Source organism: Hippocampus bargibanti, linkage group LG14, assembly GCF_051943395.1.
Source record: "Hippocampus bargibanti isolate YZ-2025 linkage group LG14, ASM5194339v1, whole genome shotgun sequence".
Classification (NCBI taxonomy): domain Eukaryota; kingdom Metazoa; phylum Chordata; class Actinopteri; order Syngnathiformes; family Syngnathidae; genus Hippocampus; species Hippocampus bargibanti.
In genome coordinates this window covers 14,543,558-14,559,170 of record NC_142747.1, presented here as the reverse complement: position 1 = coordinate 14,559,170, position 15,613 = coordinate 14,543,558, and positions in this window count along the sequence as shown.

Below are 15,613 nucleotides of genomic sequence, written 5' to 3'. Positions count from 1 at the left end.
GGCATCCAGCTCCAGTCTCCGCGACGTGAACCCCCCCGCGGACCTTAAGGGAACCCGTTGCTTGTGTGGACGGGGTAACTTACAGTCACTGGGGGTCTTTCCGGGAAGCCCCCAACTGGGACAGTCCGGGGCTAGATGACCCAACTTGCCGCAGAGCTGGCATGCCGGGCCGGTGTTGCGTCGCTCCGGCGCCCGCTCAACGGCCCTCTCGACCCCCATCTCCATCGGCTCCACGGCCGCGTGCCCCCCACGCGGAAAGGTCCGGCCCCCCCCTCGGGTCCCTGCTGGCGGCTCGAGTTTTGCCTGGGCAGCCCGCTCCCGGGCCCTGTCTCGCATCCGGTTGTCCAGCTGCAGCGTGAGGGAGATCAGCTCGCGAAGGCTGGAGCACTCGTCGCGGGTAGCCAGCTCGTCTTTCAACGCCGCGCTGAGCCCGCGCCGAAACATCCCTCGCAGCGCACGGTCGTCGTACCCGCTGGCGGCAGCCAGGACGCGGAAGGCGACGGAATACTCCGCCGCCGATCGGCTACCCTGCTGGCAGGTCCATAGCTGGGACTCCGCTGCCTGCCCACTCACCGGGAGATGGAAAACCTGCCGTAACTCGGCGACGAAGTCCGGGAAGGAGGCTCGGAGCTCCGGCCGAGATTCCCAGACGGCCAACGCCCAAGCGGCTGCGGGTCCGGCAAGCAGGCTGGTGACGTAAGCCACTTTGGCCGTGTCCGTGGTGTATACGGAGGGTTGCTGGTCGAAAACTATGGAGCACTGCAGCAGGAATTGCGCGCAGCGCCCGGGCTCCCCTCCGTAACGGGTGGGATGTGGGATGTTGGGTTCGCGGCTCAAAGTCTGGGGAGGGACGGCCCCCGCGACGAAGGCGCCGCTGGCCTCAAGTCTATCTACCCGTTGGGCTAACCGGGTGATGTCGCGGCGGATCTCCGCGATGGCGGGCACCACTTGGCCGAGCTGCTCCGCCTGCTGAGCGAGGACGGAGAAGATTCGGTTACTGTCCGCAGGATCCATGTTGGTCGGAAGATTCTGTCACGTTCCGGCGGCGACAGTGGCAGCTGGCGAGCAGGAACGTGTGGTATAGGCGGTGGATCGTAGAGCAGGACAGAGGCGTGGGTACCGGCAAAGGATTTATTAACATAAAGCGCGGGTCCGAAAATACGCGGACCCGGTAACAACTCGTGAAACAAACTCAAAATGACAACTGACAATGTTAGTGGGTGAGTGGCGGCAATCCACCCAACCACACTAACCAAGAAAATAAAATGGCACACGAGGGTGCAAAACAACCTACGACGCGGTGCAAACAACAAACGCGTTCGTGGCTAAAATAATTCCTCGGGCGAAGCAAATAACGTACTGGTAACAAAGTCCACGTACTAGCTTGGCGTAAGGCGAAGTATCTTCCGACGCTGGGTGGATGCCAGCGTCGGGTTTAAATGTCCACAGTTAATGAGGAGGGAATTGACAGCAGCTGGCGAGCGGCGGGAACGGAGGCCCCGCCCCGCTGTCAACTGGCTCATGACAGTGTTATTTTGTGTGTGTGTGTGTGTGTGTGTGTGTGTGTGTGTGTGTGTGTGTGTGTGTGTGTGTGTATTATATGTTTTTATTCTGTATTTGTATACTTTGCACCATGTACAGTTCTTTTTATGAAACGTTTGTGTGCAGTTGTACATTTCTTTCTTCTGACATTTTCTTTTTTCAGATATTGTACACATTTATACAAATGTCCACATTGTAGGACTATTAAAGGCTTTCTGATTCTGAAACAACACTTTTTTTGTATTTTTGTTTTGCTTTTTTTTGGTCTTTTTTGACCCCCCTCTCCCCTTCCCGTTCTCCGAATCCCTCCAGGAGATTTGACTCACTGGAGCTATTTTTGTCAATCAGTCTGCACGACTTGATAAGTGCTTAGGAAAAGCTGAATCAGATGTGAGGGATGTGTCGGATCCATATGGACTAATATGCAGAGGAGACGTTCTATATGCTATACAGTGCACTGTTATCAAATTGACCTCATTTGATTGCGACATGATGCTCTTATCCTAAGTGCTTATGATGTGCTTGCCTTGTTTTGCCTGACACAGCTGAACATAATTGGCTTTTTTAACCCATTCACTGCCATTTATTTGGGAATTGAAATTATGACATAGAGCACTCTTCCCGAAGTTGTATGGATTTTGGTTTTTCTTGCTGGGGGGTGCCGGTAAAGTGCTGGCCAGACCTCTGGCAATGTTTTCCCTTCCACGAGGGGGCAGCATTTCCCTTTTTTCCATGTTAGCACTTTGTTCCGACTTCACTTGTTGAAGTGCTATATAAACCAATATGTATGTATTGCATTGAATTTTGGACTGCCACCCTCATTTCAAGCTCATATAACTCCAGACCACACCCCTATAATTTAGGAATTAACCATTTCCTTCTGATGAAGGAAGAAAGTCTAAGGTCTCTTACACTCAATTGAATGGTTATGTAGTCCTAAGAGTCAATATTCTGTGGGCCCTGGAATTTGAGTGAAAATGACAAAAACCCTGGCATTGGAGTGGACATTTTTTTTGCATGTGACTGGCAGTGAATGAGTTCATAGCAAGGCACGTCCACAGACCATATTTTTTTACCCATCTTGTACCACAGAGCAATGCACAGTCTCCAAGAATAAGGTCGTTAGAATTAACAATGTCCAACGGCCGTATTTTCTGGTGTATAAGGCACACTGGAGTATACGGTGCATGACAGTTACAGTTTTGGAGCGTCTTGTTCAGGACAAAACAGCTATTAACTAAACATATCGTGTTTGTTACAATACAGTGTTTTCTCTTGCATCTTTCCCATTCCAGTCCTAAAATAGAATAAATCAGTCTGCCCCCCCTCTCAATAAATCAAAACAAAAATGTGCCACAGTCATTTAAAAAAAAAGAATAAAAAATTGCCTCATAGTTAACTATACACTTCATTTTCACCAACATCACATTGTAAATGCGTAATTCTGACACACGGCAAAGGAAATCACATACATTTGCACATCAACTTACTCTGAGGCTGGAAACGGACGCTTTTCAGTTGCTCAGGCAAATCCAATAACAATACAAAGTAGATGAACTACTGGCAGCGGGTCAAGATGATAATCACAATACAGCATAAGAATTATAATTTTCCTGAAAGTCACATCTTCATAAAACACAACAAAACGAATGAAATAGTGAATAAATAATTCTTTCATTTCAGGGTGTCGAACTGTCTGACGTGATGAACGGAGGATGTGAACCGTGTTAGCAGAGGTGGGACATAATCAAAACAAGATGATTTAGACAATGAAATGTTTTAAGGGCTGGCGGTGATGTGAGGATGTTTGATTCTATTTTTCTGATCATTTCGTATAGACCCAAATAGGAAAAAAATCTGCCCACAGCGATTGAGCTCCGAACCCAAGCTGTGATGGATGCACCTTTAAAGTTCATAAAAATCATTCGCATCGGTCAAAACACGAGAACGTGGCCCAAAGGCTTAAATTGAGCAATAGATGGGATCGACATAGCATGATTTAAAGGAAAAGTTTGGAAATCTTACCTTTACGCCATAAGTTTGATCAGTTCTCAGTCGCTGCTTGCGTTCTGTTGCCTCCGTTTAAATCCAGCATTGGCAATTAGCTCCCCACTTTATTGGTCGTCATTTGCATTGCACCCTGTCGACTGGTCTCTCGCAGCAGCGAGCGTTTGCCCTCGACTAGTACGGGAGGCATTGGGGCACACTTGGAATAACGCCACAATAGCACTTCAGAAAGAAAAGAAACATTGAAAAGATCATAAGAGCAATTCTTTGCCTCTTTTAAATCATCGACGATTGATCAATAAAAGAGCGTTTCGCGTAATACTTGTGCGAATCCAAAGGGGCGGCTTTTACGCACGGAGTAGCCTTCCGTATTGTCGAAGTGAAGAGACGCACGCCGACTACAAGAAGTGAGCAAGTGGAGAAATAAAGAAAGAAAGGCGGGGTTACGTCTGCCCCAGTGCTCAACGCGCACACTTTGCCGGAAGAACGACCAATAAACACACAGTGTCCACCGCTTCTCCTTTGGTATCCTCCGTCTGTTCGCTCAAACGTGCGTGACAGACGCGTCGTATTGAGAAAGGCTTCAGATGGGAGCATCATCGTGGACATATTTTCTTGCGGTTGACCAGTGCGTGAGTGGAAGTGTTAACGTAGCGGGTAATTAAAAGGCTATTAAGCGGAAATTAATTTTTGGATGAATGTGCGTTAAACAGCAGAAACGTAGCTGATGCTTGAGGTGTGGTATTGGGGCGCTGAAAGAGACAATTCCAACCGCCCCACATCTCCATCAAGATTTTGTTCCCTCTTAAGCAAATACACAAACAGAAATAAACCAAGATAATGCCACCTTTTGCAAAAAAAAAAAAAAAAAAAACAGCAAAATCCTTCAAAAAACTTGATAATGATGATGTAATGATTTAAACTTGGGTCATTTGTGTGATTTAAGAGCCTTATTTTTAATTGTGGAAATCACTGGATTTGAGTTCTCACAACAAGAACCAAAAAGTAAAAAACTGTCAAAATGTTTTACAATGCGGATTGAAATATTAGTATAATGCAGCGCCTTTAAATGTGTTTTTAAAAAAAACCTGCACTCAAACATTGTAAATAGCATAGCCACCTTATGTCGAGTTGCATATCTCACAGCTCTATAATTTATCGAAACATGGGGAATGCTGCCCCCTTGTGGAAAGGAAAAACATTGCCAGAGGCCATCGCCAGCACTTTATCGGCACCCAAACAAGAAGAAAAAAAACAAAACTCTAAGAAATTCGGGAATGGCGCTCTCTGTCATATTTTGTGTTATTTTGTGTGTGTGTGTGTGTGTGTGTGTGTGTGTGTGTGTGTGTGTGTGTGTGTGTGTGTGTGTGTGTGTATTATATGTTTTTATTCTGTATTTGTATACTTTGCACCATGTACAGTTCTTTTTATGAAACGTTTGTGTGCAGTTGTACATTTCTTTCTTCTGACATTTTCTTTTTTCAGATATTGTACACATTTATACAAATGTCCACATTGTAGGACTATTAAAGGCTTTCTGATTCTGAAACAACACTTTTTTTGTATTTTTGTTTTGCTTTTTTTTGGTCTTTTTTGACCCCCCTCTCCCCTTCCCCTTTCAAAATTGCTGCTGTGTATTGCAAATTTCCTCACTGCAGAACTATTAAATTCTTTCTGATACTGATATGCTTGGGCGATGATGAATTTGCTGATTTATTTCTCAATAGCTATATTTCAGAGTAAAATACAGTACATTCAGAAAACCATTCCACAGTCTGTGACAAATCTCGCTGGATAAACACCACCATGCTGGGATCAAGTCAAGGAAAGATCCTGTCACTACTGTCTCTGGTTGTTTCATAAAAGCAAAGCACACCAAGTGACAACGTTAATTCAAAAATGCAAGCGGGCCATATAGGCCGCTCGCAAGCACAAACGCACGTAAATGATGACTGCCGTCAGGAAACTTTACAACCTGCTGTTACCTGGCATGGCCTCGATTAACTTGCCTTGAGGATCGGCACATCATTCTCATTTTTTGTTATGCACCGCTGGTTGTCACTGTAAGGTTTTCACCTATGAAAAATATCACTATTGGTTTAGCATGAAGGAAGCTTGAACAAAGAGTAGTTGAATCAAATTTTACAAATATTTGTCACAAAATTGTGATACGAATTCGGCCAGTTCACTTTTTTTTTTGAGCTATCTAAACATCTACCGAGCTCGTGTCGATCTGCGCTCGCTCGTAATTTTTGAAGTACACAAATATTGTATTTCTTCATCCACTTCAAAACTAAGCTGCCTCCAGTTGGCTGAGTTGTGGAAAGGAAAAACATTGCCAGAGGCCATCGCCAGCACTTTATCGGCACCCAAACAAGAAGAAAAAAAACAAAACTCTAAGAAATTCGGGAATGGCGCTCTCTGTCATATTTTGTGTTATTTTGTGTGTGTGTGTGTGTGTGTGTGTGTGTGTGTGTGTGTGTGCCTCCAGTTGGCTGAGTTTGTGTTTACATGTGGTGAAATTTGGATCAGGTTCACAGATAACTTGAAAGATACCGTTATCTCTCAACGGAGCAGTTCATTCATTAAAAACACAGTTGTATGTAATACTTTCAAGCTGATTGAGCATTTATTGCTATTTAATGGATGAGTAATAAATATTAATATCCTTTTTTAAATGACTTTTTTTCACAATACTTTAGTGTTAATGTTCAAATGAGCATCACGTAACAGGGCCTTGGCAAAAAGATGCTCTTTGGGAATTAAACCTGAATTTCATCCCTGATGTTGTTTATGATGGCAAGATTTGATGGAATAAATAAATGCATACATACATACATACCAGTGACGTGCGGTGAGGTTCATGGCTGGTGAGGCACTGACGTCATCAATGACGTCACCGCTCGTCTCTATTTGAACGGTAAATTCAGCGATTTTGAAAAAAATCCTAAAACGGTGAAGTTAAATGGACAAGAACTTTAAAGTACAAATCACTAAATACATCTAACTGTTTAATTTATTTTTTCATTTGATATTTCCATGACAGCTTTCCATGATGACAGGTGAGGCAGTGCCTCACCTGCCTCCACTGACTGCACGTCACTGATACATACATACATACATACATACATACATACATACATACATACATACATACATACATACATACATACATACATACATACATACATACATACATACATACATACATAAACCAAGAAATCTAATTAACTCATTCACTGCCATTCATGAATTTATTCGGGAATTGAAAATACGACGTTGAGCGCCATTCCCAAATTTGTTTGGGTTTTGTTTTTTGTTTTTTCTTGTTTGGGTGCCGATAAAGCGCTGATAATGTTTTTTTTCCTGTTCACAAGGGGGAAGCATTTCTCTTTTTTCCATGTTAGCGCTTTGTTCCAGCTTCAGCTGTTGTTAAAGCACTATTAAAACCAATATGTACAGTATGTATAGCATTGTAATTTTGACAGGGACCCTCATTTCAAGCCCATATAACTCAAGACCCATATAATTTAGGATAAAGGCAAATCCAATCCAATCCAATCTAATTCAATTCTGTGATTCCTGGAGTTCAAGTGACAATGACAAAAACCCTGGCACTGGAGTGGATACATTTTTGTACATGTCTGGCAGTGAATGAGCAAATTCCACACAAAAGTATGAATGAACTCAAGTGTCACTACAATGTAAAAAATACAAATGCAACATTCTTAATCACGAATGACAAACATTTGGCATCCAGTGTGAGACTCCAATGCACATCCTGCTGACATCTCGAAATCTTCATTTGTGCTCTTTGTTGACAAATAGCCATAAGAGATCACATACTCAAATATGCTGTTTCAAAGCTGTTTATCAAATCCCGCTGATCCCAAAAAGGTGATTGATCTATCATCAAGCCTCCCTGAGGAAGAAGATAAGATGTAGGAACACAAACAGAAAGTGGAAACTTCCTTAAATAGAAGCGGAAACATCAGCGACACCTTTGCTTAGTCATCCAACTCTCATCGCACTGAAAAATTCGATATGCTGGCCAAGCAGCACTTGCGACCAGTCGCGGTCTTCTGTGTTTCAAAACAGATTGCTAACTTTCGCTTTGTGCAATGAAAGGAAAGTGCAACCATATGCAGAGTCGAACAACCTGATCCTGAATCCATCGAGGTTGGATGGGAAAGGTGAGCGAGCTCATGTGAACTTTTGTCCCTTTCGTAACACCAATTTCCTTTGTACATGACAACCACCTGAAAACGAGTTTATCCACCCATGACTTGACAGCTATAATAGTGCTGGATCCAGAGTCACTTTCAAACAGAAAGTGGCAAAATGGCCGCCCCCTGAGATAGCTAAAAATGTGTAGAGATGGCTCCTGAACTCATTTTCGACAAATTTAATGACAATAACAATTACAATAAGCATAATAATAATAATAATAATAATAATAATAATAATAATAATAATAATAATAATAATAATAATAATACATTTCATTTATAATGGCCTATAAAAACTCTCAAGGACACTTTTCAGCAATTACATTAATAATATTAATAACAATAATAATAATAATAATAATAATAATAATAATAATACTAATACTAATAATAATAATAATAATAATAATAATAATAATAATAATAATAATAATACGTCTGTGTAAGCTCTCAGTCGTACAGGAGTGGTCCATCGATGGAATTATTGGTTACATTCCCTATTCTTTCTTTCTGACATTTGTTGAATGACCACTGAGGGTACCCACAGTTAGTGAGTGCTCTCCTGATATGTTTTGACTCCTTATCTCTACCTTCAGTGCTAGTTGGTATTAGTTTAGCCCTATGCTGGAGGGTACTGATAACTCCTAGTTTGTGTTGTAACCAAACCAATAATTCTCAAGATACAAAAAGGAGAGGAGTAGCAGTACCGTACATTGCAGGAGTTTCTGAAAAATTACAGAGTCCTTTGGCAACATAAAATTCCTACTTATTTCAAACCGATAAACACGTTAAGGCAAAAAATTAGTGCATCCAAAAGATAGGCTATCAAATGAAAAACAAAGTAATGTAGTTTATTCCATACATTGTAAGAATGAAAATTGTAAAGAGCAGTACATTGGGGAGACTCAACAAATTCTCAAAAAAAGACTTTATCAACATCGCAGGGATAATATAAATGGACCTCAATCGGCAGTACATTTGCACCTAAAAGCTAGCAACCACTCATTTGACGACAATGAGGTTAAAATCTTAGCGAAAGAACATAGATGGTTTGAAAGGGGGGGTAAAAGAAGCGATTCTTATAAAACAACAAAATCCTTCATTAAACCGGTCTGGTGGGGTGAGGTTCAATTTGGATCGTTCATACAATAGCCTGCTTAGGCAAAACAGGTTAGGCAACTTTCGTAATGCTGATGAGGGTCGTTATGCTGATGAGGTGATACCGGTGGGAGTGGGGGTAAAAGGCCAGTCGTTAGTCAGGAATGTAGGAACATTCAGTGGGGCCACAGGGGGGGGGGGGTCCTCTGCCCCCCCAACCTGAGAGTAGGGACCTATCATAGCTGTGTCCGGCGCCACCATGTCTGGACATTAGGGATATATAAATGGGGCCGATACGACCAGTCAGACTTTAGTTTGCTGACGAAGCCTCTTGGATAGGAGGCGAAACGTCCGAAACCTTCACATTTGTACAGATGACGGCTGAAGAAACCTTCTCATCAATAATAATAATACATTTTATTCATAAGCACTTTTTCCAAACTTTTAAGGACACTGTACTCTAATAATAATAATATTAATAATGTTAATATTATTATAAATAATGCTAACAATAGTAATGACAATAATAAAAAAAATAATAAAAAAATACTACTACTATTGCTACTACTATTACTACTACTACCACTACTACTACTACTACTACTACTACTACTACTACTAATAATAATAATAATAATAATAATAATAATAATAATAATAATAATAATAATAATAATAATAATAATGAATTTTCATCGGAATGTGTTGTTCAGCAACCCCAGAGAAAATTTTGAGGTTGACTTTCCCTTTTTAATTGATATCCTATGGATGTAATAATTGATTGATTGAGTCTAATTATTGCTTCACATATCTGATTCACTGATCAGTCGCTTAAAAGCAAGGTTTCTTACGAAATTGCAGGAGCCGGATCAAATCTAGAGGGTAACAGCAGAGCCTCCTCACTTTTTCTTTATTTAAAGCCAATAATTATCTCATTGAGCTGGCCATGCCCAAGCAATTATGCACTTAAGTGAATATAGAGGAAGAAATATGTCGACACTCAATTCAACATTCGAATGACACCTTCAATTGGAGGGTTTATGAGCCTTTTTTTGAGTCCTCTGCAGTGTGAAACAGCAGAGTGAAAAAATGAAAGATAAAAAAGAAAGACAGATGAAAGTCCTGACTAAAAAAATAATAATAAAAATAAATAATTAATGATCACTATTTTTTTTAATTGAAAAAAAAAGAAATATTGTCTCCTTAATGGAAGGACTTTTGGTAGACAGAAGCAGAGCCAACTTGAGGCTCCTTTTTGATGTCAAGAGCGGACGCAGGAGTGCAAATCGATTCGCCTGAGGTCATATTCAGTGCCTTCACCAACACGCTCAGTCGCCTGCCGGCAAGTGAACGTGCAACTGTGGTTGATGACGATGAATTTTGTTAAGATGCGTTCAATGCTCTTTGCTTGCACGTCATAGGATTTATTGCAGTCGGGCGCAACTTCAAAAAGTTATTTTTTTCCCTCGGCGAGTGAATGAGTGTGAAGTGATTATATTCGCTTTCTCGAGGACGGTAAACAGCGAAGGACTTGCTGACCCGAGTTGAAGTCATTTGCATCCAAGTAAATCTGCAGAAATCCTCCAAGGAAAGGAGCCGTAAAAAGGCCATGATGTGGACAACTGTACACTGAAAAGCAACCGCTCCCTCATTTGTGGCTAATTAGCCATCTGAAAAGCCACTGTGCTGTTTATGAGAGCTTTAACATAGAAAATGGTTTTCCTGACTTCAGTTTATCACCTCAGCCAAAAGAGTGATATGATTTATGGATGAAGTCAAGGACACAGGAGGAAAAATCACAACTGAGTCTTTCCGTTGAAGTGGGAGTACTGTTCCTTAGCGCCTAAATTTCATGTAACATTCTATTAAAACCTTGGTGCTGGCTGAATGGGTCATCTGGGAAGAATGCTTTAGTTCAGGCATGGGGATTGGATTGGATTAGCCTATATTAGTCTCGCCACAGTGTAAACATTTACATTTCACAGCAGCAAAGGTATGGAAGGATGAAGAAAGGAAAGGAAGAAGTAGAAATACAAAATACAGGAGCTGCTGGAAAGGCAGCCAATCTTGCGGCGCCATCTTGAAGTCAAAAGAACAAAAAAAAACACTTTATTCGTTGTAAGAAGCAGTTCGATATGGAAGGGGAGAGGATCAAAGCGTCCTTTTCAGCAAACACAAAGCCGTAGCATCCATTGACGAAAAGATTGTTTCACATCCCCTGTCTCACGTAAATCTGCTTCTATTCCAAGCCGCAACAGTTCCACATACAACCGCAAACAACAAAAAAAAAAAAAACAAACAACTCGTGAGAGAACTTGCTGACAGCTGCCTACCCGGACGCCATCTTGGAATTGGATTGAGAGTTAAATACCAGTTAGCATAAATGATAACATCCATTTGGGTTTCTATGTTGTTGGATTCTCTTTTCCAAAAATAGTAGAAATAAAATGTATTATTTATACTGATAAGCAAGGAACCGGTTTAGGTGTATGCTACCTTCTGCCAAAAGCCAACTGCGATAAACGCCCCCGAGCCTCGTAGGGATAAGAAGATCAGATAATGGCCGGATAGATAGAAGGACAACGGTAAATGAGCAAATCCTTATGTCGCCCATAAACCCGAAAGGTCGACAACAGGGTCGTCATAAACCGGAGATATTATGTTGTCAGCATATCGCTAATGGGGACGACATTGTTGTTGACTTATCTTGTTGTTTCTGTGTAAAAAAAATGTAAAAAATCCTTACATTTTCATAGAGTTGTTCCAATGAAGATACTTGCTAATGTGTGTTTTTGGTTTTCCCAAAAAGTCCAAATCGCATTAGTCATTGATGCTATCATACATACATGTTAATAAACCGATGTGGAAACTGTTCAATTGTTGTAATAAATATAAGAATGTGGGGGGGGGGAGCATTGTACGTCTCACAATGGAGAAAATCCTAATTTACAGCAGCTAAGAAAAAAAATCAGGATTTTACTTATGTCACTGTTTGGCGGGCCAAATGAAATCATTTGCTGCCATTTACAAATTTATTCGGGAATTGAAAATATGATGTTGAGTGCCATGCCCGAATTAGTTCGGGTTTTGGTCTTTCTTGCTTGGGCGCCAATAAAGCGCTCTCCAGACCTCCGGCTATGTTTTTTTCCCCTTACACAAAGGGGCAGCCTTCCCTTTTTTTGCATGTTAGCGCTTTGTTCCAGTTTCAGCTGTTGTTAAAGCGCTATATAAACAAATATGTGTGTATTACATTGTATTTTGGACAGCCGCCCTCATTTCAAGCTCATATAACTCCAGACCCATATAATTTAAGAAAAAAAAACTTTTTTTCTGATGAAAGAAGAGAATCTAAGGTTTCTAACACTGTATTGAATATTTATGTAATCATCAAACTCAATATTCTGTCGGTCCTGGAATTTAAGTGACAATGACAAAAACCCTGGCACTGGAGTAGACACATATTTGCACATCGTCAGGCAGTGAATGAGTTAAATAACAGTAAACCATGTGCGGCCATGCTTTTCCTACCCCTGCTCTCGTCCGTTGTATTTTAGGTTTTAATGACCTAAACCGAATTACCTACAAGTCGCCTCAATATGAAATTGCAGATTATTTTTGACAGCTGTTAGCTTGCTGGCCTGGTGCTAACAAGTAAGGCTACATCAGTAGAAAGTGGCACTTTTTCAACCTCAGGAATGCCACTTCAAGTGGGAGGTATAAGTCACAACACATATCAACCCCAAAATCTAATTTACAAGGTTAAAGAACAATTTTTATCTTTGTTTCGTTAGTTTTACATTTACGCGCAATGGTCACAACTATTACAGTTTGAGTGAGTATAATCTGAATTCCCATGTGTCTATCATCCAGCAAGAGTGAAGCCGCATGACCTGACAAATAATAAAATGTATTATTATTATTATAAATACTGTCGGAAAAAGCTAATTCACCACTTTCCACTAATTTTGATCCCACAAATGGGAATGCCAAAGCTTTTGTCCCCCACCCATGCCTCCTCACCACCCACCACATACACACACACACGTCAGTGCTTTCAGAAAAAAAAAAAACGTACACACAGTGTTTGTTGTCTCACCTTCTCACTGACCTCCATGCACTTGGATGAGAGAACAAACTGTAGTTTGCCGTTTTCAGAAGTCTCAACATGCTTCTTGAACAAACAATGAAGCATTTCGATTGACCCCTCTGTCCAAAGAGGAACCCGCAGGACATAATGAAAAGCACGTAGAGCCGGAGACGGATGCAATGAGTCGCTGCAAGAAAAAAACACAACATATGAGGTGACGTTGGATTTAGTTTTGCCTCGACTTGATGGTTTCATCACATCACCGCATCTACTTTTTTTGTTTTCTGCTCTTGCAAATGCAAACCTAGGGCTCGTTATGTTTTTAAAGGAGGAAATACGTGACACTTTTACAGCCTCAAATGGACCACGTCTGCTCGGGATAACGCTGGAGGGAAAGAGAGTGCCTGTGAGTTTCTTTGAGAATGTAGAAATTCAGATGGCAGGACATTTGTGTCATTTTGTCGACAAATGTGGACTCATGCACCATTTCCCTCTTGAATATTTAATAGGGGCATGCTAATGGAGACAGAATACAATGCAAATCAGCCAACAACTCAATTTTCTTTGCTAGCTGTAGTGACCGAAGGACAAATTTGGCGACACCGTATGACACATCTTAGCCCGCAGGAATGAACTTTTATTCAAATGCCTGTAATGCGTGTACTATTTGTTCAAAAAGTTTCATCTTCCTTTTGGCAGCAGAACCTTTTCGCTTGACCCTCAGATTGCTGTCTCTTCAAGGACATCTCTTCACTACTGCTACGTGACTATTTTGCATGAATTTGATATTATTAACTTCTTTTTCACAAAACTGCAACTTTTGATCACATAGCACTATTACCCCTTAAACATCCAATGTTACTTCATTTCTACTCATTTACTTCATTTCTACTCATTTATAAAAAAAAAATAAAAATCCTTGTCTCACCCACCATGGGTGGTGTCTGTCCCCATTTCAGCTCGGGTCCTCTACCAGAGGCCAGGAAGCTTGAGGGTTCTGTGCAGTATCCGTGCTGTTCCCAGCACTGCGCTTTTCTGGACCGAGATATATATATATATATATATATATATATATATATATATATATATATATATATATATATATATGGGTAGTTTAGTTTATAACCTTACGGCTTCTCGCTCTCACTAGCCTCCTCACTTGACCTATACTAACATGTCTTTGCTGTCTGGAAGATTAAAATAATCTATTTGTTCACCACCTTGTATCCTGCTGATTTTTATATTCAAACAAGTGATTGGTCATCATTTAACACAGTGAAGCCTGTAACAGAACCATCAAGTATTTTATTTTTGTAGGATTGCGACTTTGTTATGCAATATTATTGCAAATTGTTGCTTGTCCAGATGAACTCCTGTAGAATTGTCCAAAAATTGTGTTTTTCTTTGTTTCTCGCAAAATACACACTCTATCGATATGTCCCCATACATATTGTTTTAATATATTTATTTATTTTTTGGGTAAGATGCATTAAGCACCTGGCCTGTTTATTTCGAGATTCTCCATTTTTGCAACCTTGGTCTACGTTCCTACTGTAAGGAGCTCGATGTATTCTTGTCCGTAGGTCCTGTGAAACCTTATGTGTTGTTTTTTTTTTGCTCACAATCTGAAGCTAAGAGGAACTTCAGGAAGACTCAAGAGGCAGGCATGGTTGTATTTCTTTCAAGGAGAGTGCACTGAGACGCGTCTCACTTTAAAAGCTTGGAACAGATCTTGCAGCTAGATGTGTAAACTGTGACAGTCCCTGGGTAGCTCTGAATAAACTGCGTTTGTCTCTTTGTATTTATTGCAAGGATGTCCCTGATACACAATCTTCTAAACGGGTGTTGGTGAGTATTCACAATTCACAACAGCAACAAATTCTCCAAATGGTTCATTCATTCAGAACACAGTGCATTCCTCAGGTGGTCAAAAGGGGGCCATGCTTGAGGTCAGTGGTATGTGATGTAAGCTATTGCCGTCCTACAGTGCCTCGTCCCAGGGTTGACGTTACCTTCATAAAGACCAGTTAACTCATTCACTGCCAGATGTGAAAGAATGTGTCCGCTGCAATGCCAGGGTTTTTGGCATTGTCACTTGAATTCCAGGACCCACAGAATTGTGAGTTTTAGGACTACATAAACATTCAACTGTCAACAATTTACTGGTGTCAAAATAAAGGTCTGGGCTGGGGGCCAAATCCAGCCCGCCACATAATTTGTTTGGGCCCGCGTAAGCAAATCAAACATATGAAATTCCATGATGCTTGCTAAAATCCTAACCAAAATGTCATATTTTTGGATGTAAACCACAATAACAGTCATTATTCTTCACTTCAGATTGAAAACTAGTTATTCATTAATTTGTTGTGTGCTCTAGATGTAATATGTGAAGGGGAGGAAACATTCTAATGGCTTCCCCAAATTCATAACGGCCATCGAGAAGAAACCATAACTACAATGTGGCCCGTGGCAAAAAAAATGACTGCCCCCCCCTGCTCTCCGGCATATTTTCAAATCCCAAATACATTTGTAAATGAGTTCACGTCTATAAGAAGCCGTTAGCTCTATCAAATGTTAACTTCAAAGCAGGAACAGGAACCCTACAGAAACCGACAAATCTCCCTACAATGAACCAACCCTGTTGTAAATC